This window comes from Artemia sp. Qi Xiang Cuo, chromosome 18 (genome assembly GCF_049724085.1).
Source record: "Artemia sp. Qi Xiang Cuo chromosome 18, ASM4972408v1, whole genome shotgun sequence".
Classification (NCBI taxonomy): Eukaryota; Metazoa; Arthropoda; class Branchiopoda; order Anostraca; family Artemiidae; genus Artemia; species Artemia sp. Qi Xiang Cuo.
In genome coordinates this window covers 31,571,031-31,591,724 of record NC_142811.1, presented here as the reverse complement: position 1 = coordinate 31,591,724, position 20,694 = coordinate 31,571,031, and the positions used below count along the sequence as shown (strand labels likewise).

The 20,694-nt window shown below is 35.2% G+C and overlaps 1 protein-coding gene across 1 annotated transcript in view; it reads right to left on the bottom strand.

Annotated features, from left to right (window-relative positions):
* The window catches only part of Ddr (discoidin domain-containing receptor 2), a 191,375-nt gene extending 171,151 nt beyond the window's left edge, over positions 1-20,224 (bottom strand). Inside the window, exon 1 of the mRNA XM_089104637.1 lies at positions 20,102-20,224. The gene's annotated coding sequence lies outside the window, so the exon portion shown is untranslated. The remainder of the gene's footprint in view (positions 1-20,101) is intronic.
* Positions 20,225-20,694: the final 470 nt, after the last annotated feature.

Here is a 20,694-nt window from a genome sequence, read left to right as displayed (position 1 = left end):
GTGGAATACCATTCACTTTGCACACAAGGCTAGATAGACCGAAAAAATTAAAATCATGGGGGGATTCAGTCTAGCATCCAACGGCACTGCCACTCTTTACAAAGGCCAAAGCCACTTTTGATGGGATTTCTGCATTTATAAATGATGAATCGCTATAGCTACAAGAGCCGGTGGAAATGTGACTTTGGTTGGTGATTGTATGGGGGACAAGAAGTTTAATGTTGTTACCATTGGCTCTTAGCTTTTCCACTGCCAATGCAACAGAGCTCATAACCAGGTTGTTTCGGACGTGGAGAATTCCCGATGTGATAATGAAATTTGCATTGGGTCCTGCAGGGAGTGTGTGTCTCAAAATGAAATTTGACAGTGCCATATGTAGCATTATGACAATCTTCACATTAGGAGATAGCCATATAGATATATTGAATGTCTAAAGATTTATTTTTCCATCCAGATGATACTCCTGGGTCACTGCAATGGTTAAGTCACCATCAGTATCAACACCTCACCAATATGCATAGCCTAATTATTGTCCTCTCAACTCCTTGTATGCCTTTGGCGTCATCATCATAAATTGTATGTAGATTGCATAGTTTGATAAATTATTGCTAGTGCTCACCAATGTTCCATTAATAAATACATTAATTTGTTTGAATAGGTTGTTTAGAATACAGTTCTCATAGGAGAGACCATCGCCGGTATTTGGAGTTGTATTATCTGATTTTTCTTCACCACAACATTTAAATCAATAAATGTTGATGACAAATCAATGAAATAGTCTTCATTGGAAAATATTTGAAAGTGTATATTTTCCGAGAGGGGTTGTTGGGGGTGAAATTTTTCATAGTAGCCATAATTGACACTGACATCAAAATTTTCATCATTTAATAGATTCAATGAGGAACTAATTTATTGATGTGATTCCTTGTTAGGGAGATAATTCATCTTAAGAGAAGAAATCCTTCTTTGATCTAACAATCTTTTTCTTTTTCTGCTTATTGGCCTTCGTTGTTTTATTCCTCAAAGTCCCTGTTGATGTCCTTTGCTTCCCGTCTGGGTGGAGACTGATGGGTGAATGACACGAACGCATCCTTTTCAATCCCTCCCCATTTTGACGAGATTTTAGTTGCTCTCCAACGGCTTCTGCTGAAGATCTAACATTTTCCTTAACACTCTCCTTGAAATTCTTGCCCGACCCCCAGTCCTGTAGTATGGAGGCAGCAAAATTTGATGCAGCAGGTACAAGATATTTTCTGGCAAGGGGTAGTGCAGAACGAAATAGCCTAGCAAACCAGCTACCAAGACCATAGCCAGACATTGTAGTACGCCCCTTGTAGTAGTCTAATCCATTGCCTTTTTGACGTGGATTCAAAGCACCAACAAAATAATCAAAATCGATAAAGACAAACGGAATTCTTCTATTTTTGATTTTATGTGATTGTACTGTCGTTGACACTGGATCAAAAGTGACATGTAATCACTGCTAGGCCTTTTGCTGTTGCTGGAGGTAAACCCAATTCACTTCTTAGTGTTAACTGACAGAGTTCCAAATACGAAGTGTTTACAGGATCATACTGAAGATGCTTTATATTATAGTGATGAACAAGTTAATGAGTTGTTTTTCGTTCAAGAACACGTAGGAGGGGGACATTTGAATTACCGACTCTCGACGTTTCCACAAAGGATGCATAGAGAAATATGCAAGAGTCCGAAGCGAAACCAGGTGGATAATCAACAAAAAAAACTTGATCCATCCCTTAAACGATACCAGCACTTTTTCCATGGATCATATTCTGTCTAAAGCCAAGAACGTGTCTCATATTATCATTGAGGATAATTGTTTCAGTGTCAACAGGTTATCTAATGTAAATCCTATCATGTTCCAATTAATAATTAAAATGGAAAGTACCATTCCTACGATATGAGATTTTTGTATTGATTGTACGAGGAAAATCTCCCATAGAATCGAATTCAATATATTTCAATTCGACATGTAGCTGTTCATTAGATTTAAGTGCTTCAACAGATTCATAGTTAACATAGCCCAACGTGTTCATATCCTAGTTGAATGGTATAGATTATATATCATACGCTAGATCCCTATTAAGGACTTCATAGGTAATTTTGAGACTACATTTAACATTAGTACCCTCATACCAAACGTCAAATTTAAAGGCGGGGGAGAGTTTTGTCGGAAAATCATTTTTCATATTCAAGTCACTGTAGAGAGGATCGGAAACGTTGGACATGGAAGTTACATAGAAATCATTGGGCATTGTCAATATCTTCAACACCGATCCAAGAATCAAAATCAGAGTTGTATCCTAGCCACCGAACAAGTAACTGTTTCGTACCCCTGTGAGTACGTGTCTTTAATATCTTTTAAATTTGATAGATTTCACTAGCATCTTTAACTTTTTGCAATTCATAGTCATAAAAGCCACCGAGAATCTCTTCATCTTTGGTATCAACCAAAAAAAATCCAAAAAAAAAATTGGTATCAACAAAAAAAGGTTGATAAAATCAACATGATTTTATCTAGATCATGAATAAAAGCCGGTGTATTTTTCAATGTACAATATCTTGAAATTAAAAGTCGAATAGTTCTTATCAATCGTTCGGCCAATGCAGCCTTTATAGGACTGTGACTATGATTGAGCAGTGTATTATATTTCATTGGTACTTTTTCAACATGGGGATTAACAAATTCACTACCGCGATCCGTTTGAATTTTTTTATACGAATCCTGTTCGAGAACAATTTCAATAGCCTGAGCAACTTCAACACCTCTCTTTGACCGCAATGGAATTGCATATGCATAGCAACTACAAACACTGATTGCAAGTAGAATGTACTCTTATGGTGTATCGTGACGGCTTTGAATCTCATCCAGAGTTAAGAGATCTGCTTGCATTATATGCAAAGGGAAAAAGGCTTTAGTTTTCCGATGTTGATTGGCACGAAGTCTATGATTTCTATACAGAGTGTAACTTGATTCATTTTGTAGATATTCTCTTACACTTTTAGTATGAACACCAGTGACTTTGAAAAGAGTGGTGGGGGAACTTAAACTCCCCGCCTCACCAATATTTTCATAAACAGCTTTCAGAACTTCAACCATTTTGAACGTAAACACGTTGTGTAACGTCCGCTACCGTTTTGTATACCGGCTGTTGGTGGTGATGGTGGCGGTAATGGTGACTTGATACGTCTTCGCTTTTGTCAGGTATTTTCCAAAACTGACTTAAAATCTTCTTCTTCTTCATATTTTAATGGTGTCAATGGTGTCAATGTTGTTGATGATGCATGTTCATTTAATTTTTTAGAATTTGTCTATTGCCAATAAGACTTTCGGGTAAGTTTAATATATTTAAAAAGTTCTATAGATGATTTTCAAATGATAATAGTCCCTTATAATTTGTAACCATATCATAGATTAAATCAGGTAGATTATAGCTTTTTCCCTGAATTTTAATCCCTTCCCCATTGCTCTCAACTTTAATATGATCTTGACCACTTTCCAAGAGATAGGTTAGGAGTCGTTTACTTTGTTCACGATATGAGTGGGGCCTTAGATTTCCAATTTTCAATACAAATGAATCCAATTCATCCCTCTTTAATTGTGTTCCGGCAGCAGAATCCTAAGGAGTTAATTCTTTTTTGGGATCAATACCAGCGGTAGCAGTGGGCTTCGATCGATAGGACTTATGTTTGTCCTCTTGGCGAAGTGCATCTTGAAGTAAAAGCAGTTTTTTATCATCCTCAATATTTTCATTGTCAAGGAATTTACTCAGATTGTTCTCAAACTCTTCCACGGGTGAGAGAGAGAGTTCTATTGGAGTCAATTTATAGGGTTTTGCCATTCTCTCTAGAGAAAACTGTTTACAAGTCCTGCAATTATTGGCAGTAAAAGTGTGAAAAAGCTACTGTCCGCCTGAAGAAGTCGTTTCCTTTTAAAATTCTTTCCTTTCTTTTTAGAGGCACATATACGTACAATGGAACGATGTTGCTTTGCCTGTTGCTTAACTACTTCTGGAAGTTGAACATTATCCTCGATAAAATTTAAACAAATTTCAGATATTAGATTAATAAAATCATTGTCAATACCGTGTTTGAGTATTGCTTTCCTGAGCGGAGGTTTTGAAGTGCTTAGAACTGAAAACAAATGTCTATTTTCATGTAGTTTCTTCAGCGTCATGAAAGAGACTAATAGGTCTTTTTAGTGTTCACAAGGAGATATACTGTAATTTCGTTGTTGAAAATATCTGTGACTACACGCAGATCCTCGGGTATATTTTGATTCAGATCCAATAAGATATAACCGTGGGGTTTATTAGTTGCCTGATTGTATGCTGAGAGCAGAAATTTAGGGGCACCCGGATAGATTTGTTTATTGAGGGTTATTAGCGAGCTAGAATCACGAATAACTCTGTAGATGATATAGTAGGTGCAGTTCAAAGCAAGTGTTCGCATACATTTGCTCTGATGATAGAGATCATGTAAAACCAGAGTAACGGAAATCTGTTCATAATGAAACCAAAAAGTGAACAATTGCAGCATTTCCTGGGACCATTGTTCAATAAATTCAGCCAGATCGTCAGTGATCAGCCAAGAGTTTGGTTCAATAATGCTGAAAACATAAAGTCCCTGTATGAATTGTATCTGCACCAATCCCATGGTGGTGGCAATCGCTTTTATTTTATCATATGACTCCTGCCAAATACTGTAACAATAGTAGATTTTTTTCGGCTTTTCCACAAATATTTTATCGCAATTTTTAATTATTTGAGTTAAGAGTTTTGTTTTGCCCCACATTGACGGTCCACACAGGGACGATCTGAATGGTGTTTTAAATTGATACATGGTCCCCTCAACAGATCACCTGGACAACTAACTGTAGACCATGATTGTCTAATGACTAAATAATTTCCCTACTACTACTCTGTTCAAGAAGAAGAAGAAGACGAATAAAGAATCATATTTTCTTTTATTATATGCATAGAAGAAAAAGTAACAATACATTAAAAAAAAAACACATTAAACATGAAAAAATACACTTTTTTTTCAATTTATTTATAATAAAAAATACAACATTTATATAGGCACACTGAGAAAAAACACTTAAATAAATTCACTTTTTTTTTTTTTTTTATTTATAGAGAAAAAAATACAACATTAGATTAAATCACTTGAAAAAAAATATAACTTTTTTTTTAATGAAACATTTACAAAAAAAAATCTGCTCTAAGTAAAAAAAAAAGATAACTTTGATAGTGGCGGCGCGCCCCCCGCTGGCCGCCGCCCCCCCCCCCAAGGGGTTTGGGTAATAATTTACAGGGCTTTATTCAAACCGAGACTTTCCCTATGGATAACACATTCGGCCCGGTCAGAAGTTAAATAGTGACCAAGGGGGAGGGTGGTCACACCGTCTTGACAAACATAGACCTTGTCGGAGATGGTACTCATGGCAATTTTTTCTACATTTACAGTAAAGTTCCTGTATTTGAGAGAACGAATTGCCAGCAATTTGGCTCGTGGAATTGTATTTTGAACAATACAAGTCCTATAAATGTCCATTTCGAAATTCTTATCCACCTAGTGCGTGGGTATTCCTTTGCATCGTTTCTTGATTTCCTCGCCGCGTGTTTGTATAAAGTACACCTTCGGATCTATAAAAACACCACGGGAAATTATGTTACGTACAGTTTCAAGCCTAAAAAATATGAGCTGAGGGAGCGTCTAACGTGTTAATAGCTGTTTGTAAATCCCCCTCGAACTAGGAAGATTCATCAGTATGATAATAATTTAATCATGTACAAGCTAATCAAGCCGATTTGGGGTTTTCACTGATAAAAGTAGAGAAATCGTGTCCTCGTAACAGACCTATACTTGCCCCTTTTCCGGCCACTCAACCCTAGCCACATTGTAGTAGAATTCCAACATGAGCTTTTTAGAGATCTCCAAGATCGCACTGCCTGCAGCAATATTTTTATTCAAGACAATGTGTCTGTTTTTCCTATTCAATAGTACCATGTCCGGGCCAATGATTGTGAAGGAAGTGTAATTTAGATTGGCAATAATTCAAGCACATTGTTTGGGGTCGGTCACAAAAACACAACGAGTCTTTTCCTAGCGATCTTCTCAATTGTGCCGAAAGTCAGATATACAACAAGCTAGTCGAATTCCGTTGTGGATGCTATTTATATTTCAGAACGTATGTTAACACAACTATCAACAAACGTTTTTAATTATGATTTTTGATTTAACTGAAGTGCTCTGTAACCCTTTGTGATGTTAAAGCTGTTGTTGCACATCCATTTTAAAGCTACATGATATACAACTATGTTTTTTTTGGCAGAAGGTCTGCCATAAGTTTTTGTTTTGAAGGTGACAAATGCAATCCGTCCACCTCGACTAAACGCCTATTTCGAGGGCTCAAAGAGCCTTAGTCGGAGGTCTATTGATGCACGGGAAAACAAAATCCTTTACTGAATCGTGAAGCTCGACTGGTGTCTCCCCATCAATTTCAAAAAACCATCCAACCGGTCCATTCTCCTCAACACTGTCGTCGTCAATGTTGTGGAAATGGGGAGCTTGAAGGTCATTGAGCCATTTATAGTCACCGCAAGGTAGTGCATAATGGAAAATGGCCGAGGGGTAGCGAGAAATCATATCAAGGAAATCTGTATCCGATTTTTTACCCGTCTTCTCTCCTGTTGGATCAGTTTCCAAGATATGATCCCCGTGAAAAACAAAATCCCCCCCTCATTGATCTTTCAATGAACAGATGCTGATCAATGTCCGTAATTAGCTCGATTTTTTCTCAGCTAATGTTTAGAATGAGGTTCATCACTTGATTATGAGATGAAAAATAGTAGCCCAAATCAAAATTAAATTTTTCATATATTTTATCTGTATTTTTACACATAATGTCAAACAGAGCTAACACGTCACTCGACAAATACAGCTTGCATTAGTCAAACCCATTTTAACACTCTCCCTCTTCCCACACTTTCTTAGCAAAACTGTATTCATCGGGGGTAAAACTAAAATCAAGTAGACAGTCGTAAAACGATTCATTCGAAAGAAGAGTTTTCTCGGTAAATCTCGACATGGAACAATAATAATTATGAGGAAATAAACCCTTGGGCGTTATCAAAACATAAAAATCATTTGAAATTTGTTGATAGAAAAGGGGGAAAGCATTGCAACCGTCATCGTTTTTCTGCACTTGAATTAATTCGCTCAATGATTTAGGGAAAAAACTATAGGAATCTAAAAAGCGAATTTTATTCGTGTACTCAACGTCGGCTTCAACAAATTTCCACTTAAATTCCAAACCAAGCAGCTTTTCCGATGATTTAGGTATGATTTTGTAGGAAAAGCTGTCTATCAATAATGCATGATCATCCACTGGTACATTTCTTTGAAGAAGTGCCAATGCTGGTAGCAAATACTTCAGATCATAGTTAGAGTTATGCGTAAAAACCGGAAGAAAAAGTTGCTGTTTAATTTTTAAATTACATGAATTGTGAGCCCACCCCCGAAAGTTACTTTTTCCTGTTGAATTGGGATCAATAAGGTGGTCGTGATCCTGGACCGCGTCTTTTAGGGCAAGAGCATCCCTACAAACCCAGCAAATTGTCCCCTTTTCTAGCGCCAGTTGCTCTTTATCTGACAATTTCATTGGGTAGTTGGTGTGATGTAATCGTGAAATTGCACCATTTGCTGTTTCTATTAAAGATACCAATAACTTTTCCATGCTGCCCTCCTCATCAATAGCCAAAAAAACTCTTCCAATTGCATTTTATTGTTGGAATCGCGACGGGCGTGTGCGTAGGAACACGCAATCAGTTTGTGTTCCTTGACTATATTTTGCGTTGATGGGTCTGATACCTCAACCAGTCTTGTTTCACAATCTAAAGATACTTTATCAAATTGTAGCAGGGATTTTTGTAAATTTTTAAATTGTAAAGCGTCTTTGCCTTCTGCCGGAATTTCTATTCGTTGATTGCTATGAATTTTGCAATGGTTCATGTGATCCAAAAATGTTTGTTCATTTCGAAATGGGGAAAGGCACATGGGACAATAGAGACGTTCCCCTTTATGAATGCCTTGAGATAAGAATCGACTTATTGCAGTAACGGGCAAAAAATGACCATAGGAATTTACATCTTTGAGAAGTTCATAAATAATACTTACCCAATTTATAACATTATTCACCGTTGATGTCCTCAATTAGTACAAACCTCCCTTTTCATTCGTCTTCTTCTCCCGCTTTACTAAGTCTTTGTCACAACGGAGACAAGCAACCCCCAACCCAAGCATTTCAAGCTCTGTTTCAAAAAATCTAATACACTTAAATGACACGGAGTATATTCTGTCTAAAAAGAAAAAAATTAATTGAGTGAAATTTGCTCCCACCGTAAGTGGATGTCTTTCGAGATTTTTAAATGATAATTCTTTGTTCAATGCTTTAGTGGCTGCTGCTGAAAATATGTATTTGAAGCATTGCAGCACCGTTTCAAATCTGAAACCCTGAACCTCTCCTGTAGCCAACACATCTGTGTGGAATTTTATTTATTTACCCCGCCCTCCCCTTAAAATAAAGTTTTTTTTTTAAATCTACTGAGATTCCGATCCATGTGTTCAATGTATAAAATTGTGGACCCACTCCCTCTCTCATTAAACGTGTCCAAAGTTGATATTAGTTTATTTACCCAGTTAAAAAAGTTAGTCTTCAAATTCGTTTAGACCAGGGTAAAAAGTCTGGTTGCCAGTTGAAAAATGAAAATAAAAAATTTCCCCAGATGTCCCCTATTGTAAATAAGCTTTTTGATTCACTGATGCTTTAATCCCCCTGTGTACCTCCCCGTTCTGAATCTCAATTTGTGCTCGAAGTCTGCCGATTTAGCTCAGGAGAACAGTCAAAGGGTCAGGTAAAATAATGCCCCCGTCAATCGCGTTTTCCACGGGAGGGTTAAAATCTACCCTGTACGTTTGCAAGTGACCTAGAGCAGACTCTAACAAATAAAATTCACGTAGTTCCGGGGATGTGACACTATTTTCATGTCCTGCACCTATTTTTACAAGATCCAATTCACTAATAGTAAAGTTGTCATAAAAAATTTCCCTAGAAGAGTTAGGCCCAACAACGTTCATAAGCCTATCCATTTCTTATGCTGTAAATTGAAAGTCCAGGGGAATATTAAATAACATACCTTCACAAACATGATCATCCGGTGAGAGGGGACAATTACCCATGATACTTTGAAATCCCGGACCAGGGAAGGCAGAAGTTTTCACAGCTTCCCCCTGAAACTAGAAAGTGAATGGATTAAGTTTTTTTTCTTTGACGAAAGTTTTATCACAACTATAACACACTTTTCTTTTTTTTGCTTATAGCATTATTTACCAAACGAATGCATAATAAATTACAAATTTTTGCTTATAGCATTATTTACAAAACAATGCCCTAATAAATTACAAATTTTGTTAATAACACACGCACACATGCGCACACACTCACGAACACACTCACACTTACACACACACTCACACACGCACACGTTCACACACACGTCCACACACACACACGTACACACATTCAAACACACACACACACACACACACACATTCACACATGCGCGCACACACATACATACACACACACACACACACACAACACACATGCGCAGACACCCACGCACAATCACACACACTCACACACTTACACGCTGAAATATTCTTACAGGTTGAAATTGCGTTTCTAACCCCTTAGCCTATATCCTATTAGCCTATAACGTGCTGCTGAAACAGCGTCAGATAGAAATGCGCTGTGGAAACAATTTATGCGATTTTTCCTGTGTTAATATCTAAGATAAAAAACATCCTGTTATTTGAAACTCCCGCTTTGTAGCGACCGAGCGATTAACATTCAAATTTATACCTGCCGGATTAACATTCAACCTTACCCGATGGGTTATTTTGATAATAGGATTAAATATGCACGAAGCTAAGTGCAAAAACATATCTTAGTTTAAGAACGCTTGTTCGACCATCAACTGTGAAATAGTGATTTGTTTAAAGAAATAATTGGATTTTTGCATTAGAAAACATCTTGCTTAAAAGAGAAATTATAGGTAAGGTTTTATAGAAAAGTATGATAAGCTATTTGCTAGTTCTGTATGTTATAACCACTCTTTTATATATTGCTAATTTGGTTAATGAAAGAAAGCTTTGAAGCACTCTTGAGTATTTAATCCCGTCTCAGTCTTATCCAGAGTTTCATCCAATTTTGCGCGTTTTTACTGCGATGGTTGATCAACAACATTCTAAAATGACACAATTTAATTAGCTACTTCGATTTTTACTTATTCAGAATATTAATGGAGGGCACTGGGCCTATCAATTCCATAGTACCAAACACAAAAAGTTGACAATTATAGATTTTTTTTTTATATGCATAGGTTTTAAAACTTTTTATATATATCTAAATTGTGAAATACTTAAAATCACAGAAAAAGGGAAGAAGGAAGACTCCGACATAACCTAAACAAAAAAAAAAAATTATTAAGTATGTGAAGGGGGTCCCCCTCTAGTCAATATCTCGCCCCTTTACGCTAAAGTTTTTTTTTTTTTTTTTAGCACTTTCAAAAGAGGTATCTATTCTAATTAACCGGCCTTTGTGATTCAAGAGTTCGTGATTTGAACAAAATTCGAACTTTAGCGTAAAGAGCGAGGTATTGACTAGGGGATAAACCCCTTAATACACGTGATAAAAACATATAAATATAGAAGTTTCGTTATGTAAGTTAATTCGTAAGTTAATTCATAACTCAATTTTGAGAAAGCCATTTTATTTTTAGCCTCGAAATTTGTAAACATGTTCTCCTTAATCAGATAGTAAGAAAACATCACTTTACATGTAGAATAATGTAGTGAGTTAATTATTTTATTGTTGAAACTACCCGTCCTGGTTGAATATTAACACATTTCTTAATTTGTAGAGGATGAAAACGAGTTGATTATTTTTATAGCGAAACTGACCTGCCCTGTTTTTGAATATTTACCGAAATTTGATGAAAAAAAAACAGGGACTTTTTAATTAGAATAGGAAGCTTTTTTTAAAGCGCTAACAACTTTAGCGTAAAGAGCAAGATATTGAGGAGAGGGGCGACCTTTCATATCTGCCGAAACTAATATGCAAATTCTATTTTAATTTTTCATATACAATGAGCCAAAATCAAAGTGAATCTGCCTCTCTCTTTTTTTGAATATTTACTAAAATTGAAACACATGGACTGTCTAATTAACATATGAAGCTTTTTAAAAGAGCTAACAGCACGGAAAAAAAAAGCGTAAGTAAGGAAATTCTTCCCTAACTTAATGACGATACAAAAAAAAATAGATTTCTTTTTATTATAGCGAAACTGACTGACCCTGTTTTGAATATTTAGCGAAATGCTTTTTAAAAGAGATAACAACACAGTGAAAAAAAAGCGTAAGTAAGGAAGGAAATTCTTCCCTAGCTGAATGATGAGAAAAAAAATAGATTTCTTTTTTATTATAGCGAAACTGACTGATCCTGTTTTAAATATTTAGCGAAATGCTTTTTAAAAGAGCTAACAACACAGTGAAAAAAAAAACCGTAAGTAAAGAAGGTAAAGGAAATTCTTCCCCAACTTAATGACGAGACAAAAAAAATAGATTTCTTTTCATTATAATAATGAGAAAATTTTACTCACCAGAAGTCGCTTAGAATATTCCATATCTGTATCAATGTAAATTTTTGCAAAAATATTTGATACTGCTAGAATGAATGAACTATTCAAACTGTAAAAAATTCTAATCTGAAACTTGAATATATACAAAAAAAATAATTGAATATATTGGCTGCTAAACAAGACGCACCGGTTTTCTGACACGCATAGCTCTCACTCTCTTTGAAAAGGTGTAATGCCCTGTAGAAGTATTACCTATATGCATGGGGATAGTCACTCTCTTTGAAAAATCAAACCAGACTATACCCATCAAACCAGACTATACCCATCAAACCAGACTATACCCACCAAACCAGACTGTACCCACCAAACCAGATTATACCCACCAAACCAGATTATACCCACCAAACCAGATTGTACCCACCAAACCAGACTGTACCCATTAGAAACCTGTCTGGTACAGGGGCGCAAGCAAAATGGTACCTCTTACTCTACTACCGTATTAAATTCAAACCCTCTAAATTCAGAGAGAACAAAAGATGTTCTCTAGAAAACATCTAAATTCGCGGAGAACAAAAGATTGTTCTCTAGTTCACAGAGAAACGATGCTTTATTGTCTATAAGATTATGCTTAGAAATCTTTGAGGTGGAGGCACTGGATTTTTGGCCCCGACAACGGCCAAACTCCTTCCTCTTATGAAGTCGATATACCTCTGCAAACTGAACCTGGACATAAAGGTTTACTAGAGACATTTTTCTCACTTAATGACTCCTTTTTTAAAGACAGTAGAAAGAGGATGCGAGATACACCCATTCACCCTTTTTTTCTAGGCATGACGACATCTAAAATGTAACTAAGTGCACGCAAATTGACATACAGCCAAGGCCGTATCCCGGGGGATTTTGGGGGCTTTAGCCCCCCCCCCCCCCCAGCCGAAATGTTTTCCCGACTCGTAGAAATGTAACAAAAATTGATATAAACACATTTTTTATGTTTTTTTAAAATTTTTGTGTAACCCCCCTTAAGATCCGTTTTTAAATGCCCCCCCCCCCGAAAAAAATAATTCTGGATACGACCTTGAATGCAGCTTTCATACCACACACGGCAAATTCAAATAGAAGGAAACTCTATTGGTTCCATGCCTAAATATAAACACGATCAACATTTCTCTCTATTGCAACTCCATTATTGATTGTAAGCAATAATTAGTTCCTCTTAGATGATACAGTTGGGAATTTAGATATACGACTAAAGAGTAAGAAAGGATTATTGGATAATAGAGACTGATAGGATATATTTAATTATTACGGATCGAACAGAAAGGATATGCGCTAAATAGGATAGTTACAGCTAGCAGGGCACTAATAGAAAATAAAACAATACGAAACGCAAGATGAAGGAGATATGGCTTGAACCTCACACTAAACTGGTATACTTTATTTTACACTGGAAAACTGAAATGGTGTGGTAGAAGCATTTCATATTTTTACGGAAATGAAATACTTGAAATACATAAAGTTCAATATCTTCCAAGGAATATAGCCCTTGTCCTCGAACAACATACAATTACAATTGTTCTTCATTTCTATGTTTAAGAATTTAAGTTAAATACTTAAGAAAACGAGATTTTCCACACGAAAGTAAAACCCAGAAACAAAACCTGAGAGAAGATAAATTACTTTGAACATGAGAGGAGCTCCCAGTCTAAATGACACGCTGTTTAAACTTAAAACTAATTTTTCATATCTCAGTTCTTTGAGACTAAAAATGTTCATTTAAATGCTATTGGGTAATAAAAAAGAATTAAAACAATTTTTTAGCTGAAAACTTAACAAAAATTTTGTCAGCTAAAATATTTCAAAAGACGAAATTTATTAAATTCTAATAAACCTTCAGTAAAGCACAAATTAACCACTGACCGTATGGCTTGTAGGGACAGCAAAAACTCATGTTTAGGATACTTTTTGTTCGTTTCAAGTTTTCATGTCCCTTTTATTATTTTAGTAAAAACTATTTTCTTCATTTTATTTTATTGTTTTACACTTGTTTTTAATGAATAAATTATAAATAGCATGGTAAAATGCTTTTGGGAAAATTTCAACCGAAACTACACTTTTTTCAAAAGGAACATAAGGAAATTAGCAATTTGGAAAAATTACTAATTTTTAAAGGGTTGTGGATAATTTCGGAGACCAAACTGCCTTTCCATGAAGATAAAATAAAAGTTCAAAATAGGGATAAATCCTTTTTAATAGACAGTGTATAATAAATTTCACAAAAAATACCAGATATTTCGGTCACATATGCAGTGACCGTCATCAGTAGTAAAACTACTGATGACGGTCACTGTATATGTGACCGAAATATATGGTATTTTTGTGAAATTTATTATACACTGTCTATTAAAAAGGTTTTTATCCCTATTTTGAACTTTTATTTTATCGTAAAGGGTTGTAGTAAAAATAGCGTCACTTACTACGGTTTATGACAAAAAAAAACTGATCGCTTTTTGTCTTCATTTTTTAAATGCTGCAACGATTTTTATTTAGAAGGCAAAATTTGTAAAAAAAAAAAGGAGATATTTCATGATATCGTTTATTTGTGTGTGTCTGAATTAAAATCAACCAGGTATAGCCCTGACTTTTTATTAACATATTTTAAGAAATAACTTTCATATGAAGCAAATTGTAAGATCAGTATCATTAGAAAGCAAAGCTAAATGAACGAGAATTGTTCTCAGAAATATACACAAACCAGAATTTAAAATTTTTCAATGCTAAAATGAAAAACAATGACTTCCGTAAAACAGTATTAGAGATTATAGTATTAGAGATTATACAGTATTAGGGATTATAGTATTAGGGATTATATCAACAACAACATTTAATCATTGCAAAGAATCACATTTCTTGGCTTTACTGAGCAAAGCGCAAGCACAGAGGAGTGTACAATATTAAATAAAAAAGCATGTTTTTTTAACTGAAAGTAAGGAGCAACACTAAAACTCAAAACGAACAGAAAATAGTCAGTATATAAAGGGTTTCCTCCTCCTCAATATCTTGCTCTTTACGCTAAAGCTTTTAGCATTTTTAAAAAGCTTCCTATTTTGATTAAACTGTGTTTCAGTAGCCGTTCTTAAAAATTGGGACAAACAATCAAACTTTACGGTAAGGAGACCTTGAATCATGAAGATTTCTTGAATTTTTCAGGGTGCTCCCCCTTCCCTCTATTTCAAGAATCAGGCAAAGGTTTGCAGGCTCGTAGCTTTTGATGCGTAACAATAAACTTGACGAATCTTACATATTTGGAATCAGCATAATAAACTGATTCTTTTGATGTATCTATTGATCTATTGAAAAATATCTATTGAAACTTTGCAACGGTAATGATGGAACGTTTTTGTCTTTTGTCCATTCTAAGAAAAAGCACTTTAATGGAGAAATAGACCATAGTCAATTTCCACAAAAAATCTTTTTTGGCAATTGGAAATGCCTTAATACCCTCGCACCCATTGCCACTTTCAATTATGAAAGAACTCCCGATTGGAAGGCACAAATCCATTCCGTTTTTAATGTCATTAATACAAAACGAGTTTAGAAGTATTAGAAATTTATATTCTAAGAGGGATGGCAAGTCCAATTAGTTCTAACTTAGAACTTCTTAGAACGCCTTTAACTAAAATTCCTCAAATGCCAACGAAAATAAAACATTATAGCTAATAAGCTAAAAAGGAAGTAGGCTATGGTTCAAATTAAATCTAGGTACTATTTATAGTCTTCCTTTATATCTGGTAGTTCAAACTACTCACATGCGGCCGACAAATCTATTTGTCACCAAAAATTACCTAACTTTTTAATCTCCTAAGTTTTATATAGAATATCAAACTGTAAAAAAAATTACCCATGAATAACATGGTGGCAATAGATACGCACAGAATTTATTTTTGTGGTACACTGAAAAAAAATACTACAAAAACATGTAGTTCTTTAATAGTTTTTAATAACAAAATAGGAAGCAATCGTAGAATATCAGGAGGAATTTCGTTCAATCAGAAATTCAAGGTTGTGACATTTTTTCAATGCACAAAAATGATCTGGTCAAAATAAAGTACCAATTGTGGCCATTTTTAGGTGCAAACAAAAACCTTGGCCAACAAAGGGCAGAATTGTGATATTCTTTTTACATAGACTTCCATTTTAGACTAGGCCGCTGGAATGTGCATAAATTTGCCAATTTTCTGCGTAAAAACAATTTTTTCTGACCAACTAGGGTCATCATAATGTCCGGCAAAAAATTCTGAGATAGCTAGTCGGTTTAGAACTAAGAAATGTCATACTCATAGCCACTGATTTTCAGAGGTTACACTACCATGATATGGCAATTCATCCCTAAATATACATAGTGTCCATACAAAATGAACGATTATTACACAGTACGTAGGTACAAGATCGCTAATCTCTATAGGCTACACTTTCCAAATCAGTTGTTAAAGAGGGGGTCATTCAATCATTTTATAGGAGGATAGAGTCTCTGAGTCTCAAACATAGCATCTAAAGGGTGAAATTTTTCAAAGTTCAGTCGAATGCTAAGTCCAAAATTCTATACCGGGTGTTTCAAGTTCCGATATGCAAAGCAAGAAATTTTGAATTAGGAAGAGGGGCACGGGTTGAAGGTTCCCCACCCGTGCCATGCAAGTGCTTTGGTAGTAATCTTGTCCAAAATTTACAGAATCTGTATAGAAGGAAAGAAATTCTTTCTCCATAAGGAAGCATTTTGGCTTTTAACTTTACAAAGCGCTAACTAATTTCATGTATCTAATAAAAAAAGAGCTGACAAGTTACAAAATACCAATTCGACAAAATGCATCGATGTATTTAGAATATCAAAAACGCCCTACAAGTCAGCCCTGCAAGTCCAGATTCTAAATGGGAACCATTGTGTATAGATAATATAATTATTTGTATACAGTGTATAATATATATAATTGTATGTATATACAATTATTTATTATTTATATACATTATATAATTATTATTTATAATTATCTATCATTTATATATAGTGATGGGAACAAAAAGAAGCCGGAATCACCTCCTACGTTAGAAAAAGTATTAAGATTCCACGCCTACACATAAAAGAAAAAGACTAATTTGCCTAGTTTATGGACTATAATCTATGCTCAAATGACAGGCATTGCTTTTACGACACCAAAAATCCCGATTTTCGTAAAACGTTACTGTATGAAAGAAAAACAAGAAGAAGAAACAGAGACAGGAATGATCTGGGAATACCTACAGAGTGTGCTCCCGGTGGAAATCTTAATTTAATACGTATTCACTTCATATTTAATATAAATTAACAGCGAATCTGGAACGGTTTATTAACTAATGCCTTAATACGCATTATAATGGTTATGGAAAAATTAGTAATTTTAATGAATAATTAGCAAAATGTGAAAAATGTGAGCATTAATGCCTTAACACTTATAAATTCTCATAAATTTGTTCATTTGCCTCCATTTTCCCCAATTTAATGATGATTGTGAAGAAGTTAATTTAGTAAATACGCTAGTTAACCGTATTCACAAAAATTAAATACGAAATTTAATACGAATTTAATTTCTGATCGTTTCAGCTGTTAATTCGCTCTCACCTGGAACGAAATATTAATTTTTTATTAAATATTATTAACTTTTCGTCGGACCGGGAACACGCTCACGGTAAACACCCTCACTATGGTTTTATTATTTACTTCTTTTTTTCTTAAAAAAAAAGTATCCTGCTTTTAAAGACGGCAAATATGTTTATTTTAAAAAGTAAAGTTATTAGAGACAGCGTGGGAGGTGCACGAGGAAGAGTCACAGGCAAGGCCACTCACCGAGGCGGTGCCAAGGGGACTACTGTCGACCCTGGAACAACCCAAGATGCTGATGAAGGGAAAAATATTGACCTTAGGTAGAGGACTTTTGGCCAGAGACAGAAAAATCCCAAAAACCTAAAGCATCAGCACGGAAGTTCGTTAACATTCAGATAATTGGAGGGTATTTTTTAAATCAAAATTTGGTATGCAAATCGATTGAAAATCAAAAATTGTAACACAATTTTCTGTTCACCTATTGTGGCTGATATTTATTTCAAAAACACACTGGAAAGCAAAAGTGGCTTATAACGCAGGCTTGTAAAAATTATACCAATTAGTCGCGAATAACGAGAGAAAAGGCAAATCATTCAAAAACTGACCACGCTTCCATTGCTATAATGAATTTGTATGTATAAACAGTGTTAATAATTGGTCTCAGTTGTTATCTTGCAAGGTTTAAAAAATGCTCTTAATTTCTTGAAGTAATTGATAGTAACGTAAAGAAAAAAAAAGGTCAAAATTGGTAGTTTTATTTGTACTTGGGCATTATATGGAAGTTTCTAAAAAGTCAAGTTTCGTTAATGCTAATGAAATAAAATAAAATAGGATGAATATATAATAGTTTATAAACAAATTTGGGCTATATATTTGCAAATTAGGGCGATGGGGGGAAGCATTGCATATATTAAATACGCAGCCTAACCTAACCCAGGTACCTCCCCTCCCCCCTAAGCCCCAAAAAACAACAGTTTAAATATTGTATACGCAATGAAAACCACGCTATGCACTACATTAGTTTATAGCGGTGCCTTGACTTAACCCGTCAAAAACGGGTTTTTCGTGACTGGTTTCCTTGTACCTGCCCATATAATGCCCAAGTACGGTTTTATTACATTCATGAGCCTAATTAATTTTCCTACATTAGTCGCGAATAATGGAAATAAACTATAATAAGGTAAGCCGGTTTCGCTTTCGAGCTTGCAAAAAAGGCCGGATACCGACTGATCGCAAATACAAAGTGATATAGCTAGATATTTGAAAACTGGCCACGCTTCCATTGTTATAATAAAGTTTTATATATAAACCGGTGTTAATAAACAGTCTCGGTTATTATCTTGCAAGGTTTTAAAAAATGCTATTAATTTCTTGGAGTAAGTTGGTTTCGCTTTCAAGCTTGCAAAAAAAGGCCTTATACCGGCTAGACGGGGACACCAAGTGAATCAGCTAGATATCTAAAACTGACCACGCTTCCTTTGTTATGCTCATTTTTTTTGTATATAAACCGGTGTTAATAATCGGTTTCAGGTATTATCTTGTAAGGTTTTCAAAAATGCTATTAATTCCCCGAAGTAATTGATAATAATTTTTAAAAAAGTCAAAAATGGGAAGTTTTATTATATTCATGAGCGTAATGAACTAAATTTAGCGCTGAAGTCAAAGCCAAAGTCACAAAAAAAGACCTTTAGTGTCTGAATAACTCGCGTGTCTTCCTGCCCCTTTAAAGGCCAGGGAGATCTTGTGAGGACTACTGCCATATATTTACTGTATGTCTAAATGTAATTAATAATTGAGGCTTACCATATATTACTGGCAATTAGTAGTCTAGTTGCTATTCATGAAGGGGGATGCAACCAAAAATTATAAGGAGATGAGACAGGGGTGGATCTAGAGCAAAATCTTGGGGAAGGCCCAATGTGACAATGGCACCAATGAGCAAAATCTTGGGGGAGGGGGCTCGATGTGATAAAGGTGCCAATAATTGACCAATTGACAAATTTATTTTAAAAAAAGAATGAAAAAAGAAAAAAACAGGGAAAAAATCTTCGGGGGGGGGGGGGCCCCCAGATCAGACCCCCAGTGAGACCAGAGTAGTTTCTGTGAGGATGTTGAACACCCCTACACATTTTATAAGGACCCATGTTCTTTTTAAATTTTCATGTGGTGGGGAGTTTCTTTGACCAGATTTTTGGAGATAAATGGATCTCAGCCCCTAACTTGGGCGCAAAAAGATATTTCCAAGTTCTTGCCTCGTCATTTTCTTTTCAGACATTGCGACTATAAATCCTTGGACTTTATATGGTACCACCAGAGGTGTGAGAGAGAAAAGCGACTATGATATTTAGAAAGAGCATGAAATAAGCAATATAATGGTAGCCTACTATTTTTTTTTAAATATGTCTCCTTTATAGGTGGTCATGCACTCGGAATTTACCCAGAAATTTTTCAAAGTTCGTGAAAAGTAACTGGTGAAAATCGTATCAGGTGGGGATCTAAGATACCTTCCTGGGACCTAATATAGGATTTAGAAACAGTCCTGAAAGTTCCATTCGCTTAGATAAGCAAGATTGCGAGAAATCCCTAAACTACAGTTTTACTCTTAAAATAATTTATTTTCATCTTTATTCTGTACCGTAAAGCTATGTCGAATTTTTTTTGCTCTATCATCCAAGCTAAAACTTAACGAATATAATCTGGTTTGGACTATCTTTGTGTTTACAAGAATAAAAAGTGTAATTACATTCTTGAAAACATCCGATATTTCTCAAAGAAATCCGTCAAGTCTAACAAAAGCTATTATATATCTCAAATCCAAACAACTTATATATCCAATATCCGTTGTTACACAGAGCTAATTTCTGCAGTGACTGATGTTCTCAGCCTTTGGAACACTTTAGGAACTGTGTTGGGATCCAGCAGCTTAAGCGACGCCTTCTTTGCGCATCAACTGCTAGATCCGAGAAAGAAAAATGCCTCACATGTGATTCAAAATCCTTTACCTTCCGAAAATTGTTCATTTGAATTTCAGAACCATAACGATTACCATCATTTATTCTTAAACCATAAAATTCACATAAAAGCACTGGTGAATAATGTATATGCTAAAAATATTAATTAGTAGATGAATTTTATCATTCTTAAATAAAGAGGTATAGTACGGGTTGCATTTCAAAGGAGGGTCAACGTGTCTTGAAAAAATTAGAAGGGTACTGGTGCATTATGCGGGCCCACCGCTATAAACTGTATCAAGGAAACCAGTCACGAAACCCGTCAAACGGGCTATTTGTAAGAGACCGCTATAGATAAATGATTGCAAAGCCGTTGTTTCTCATT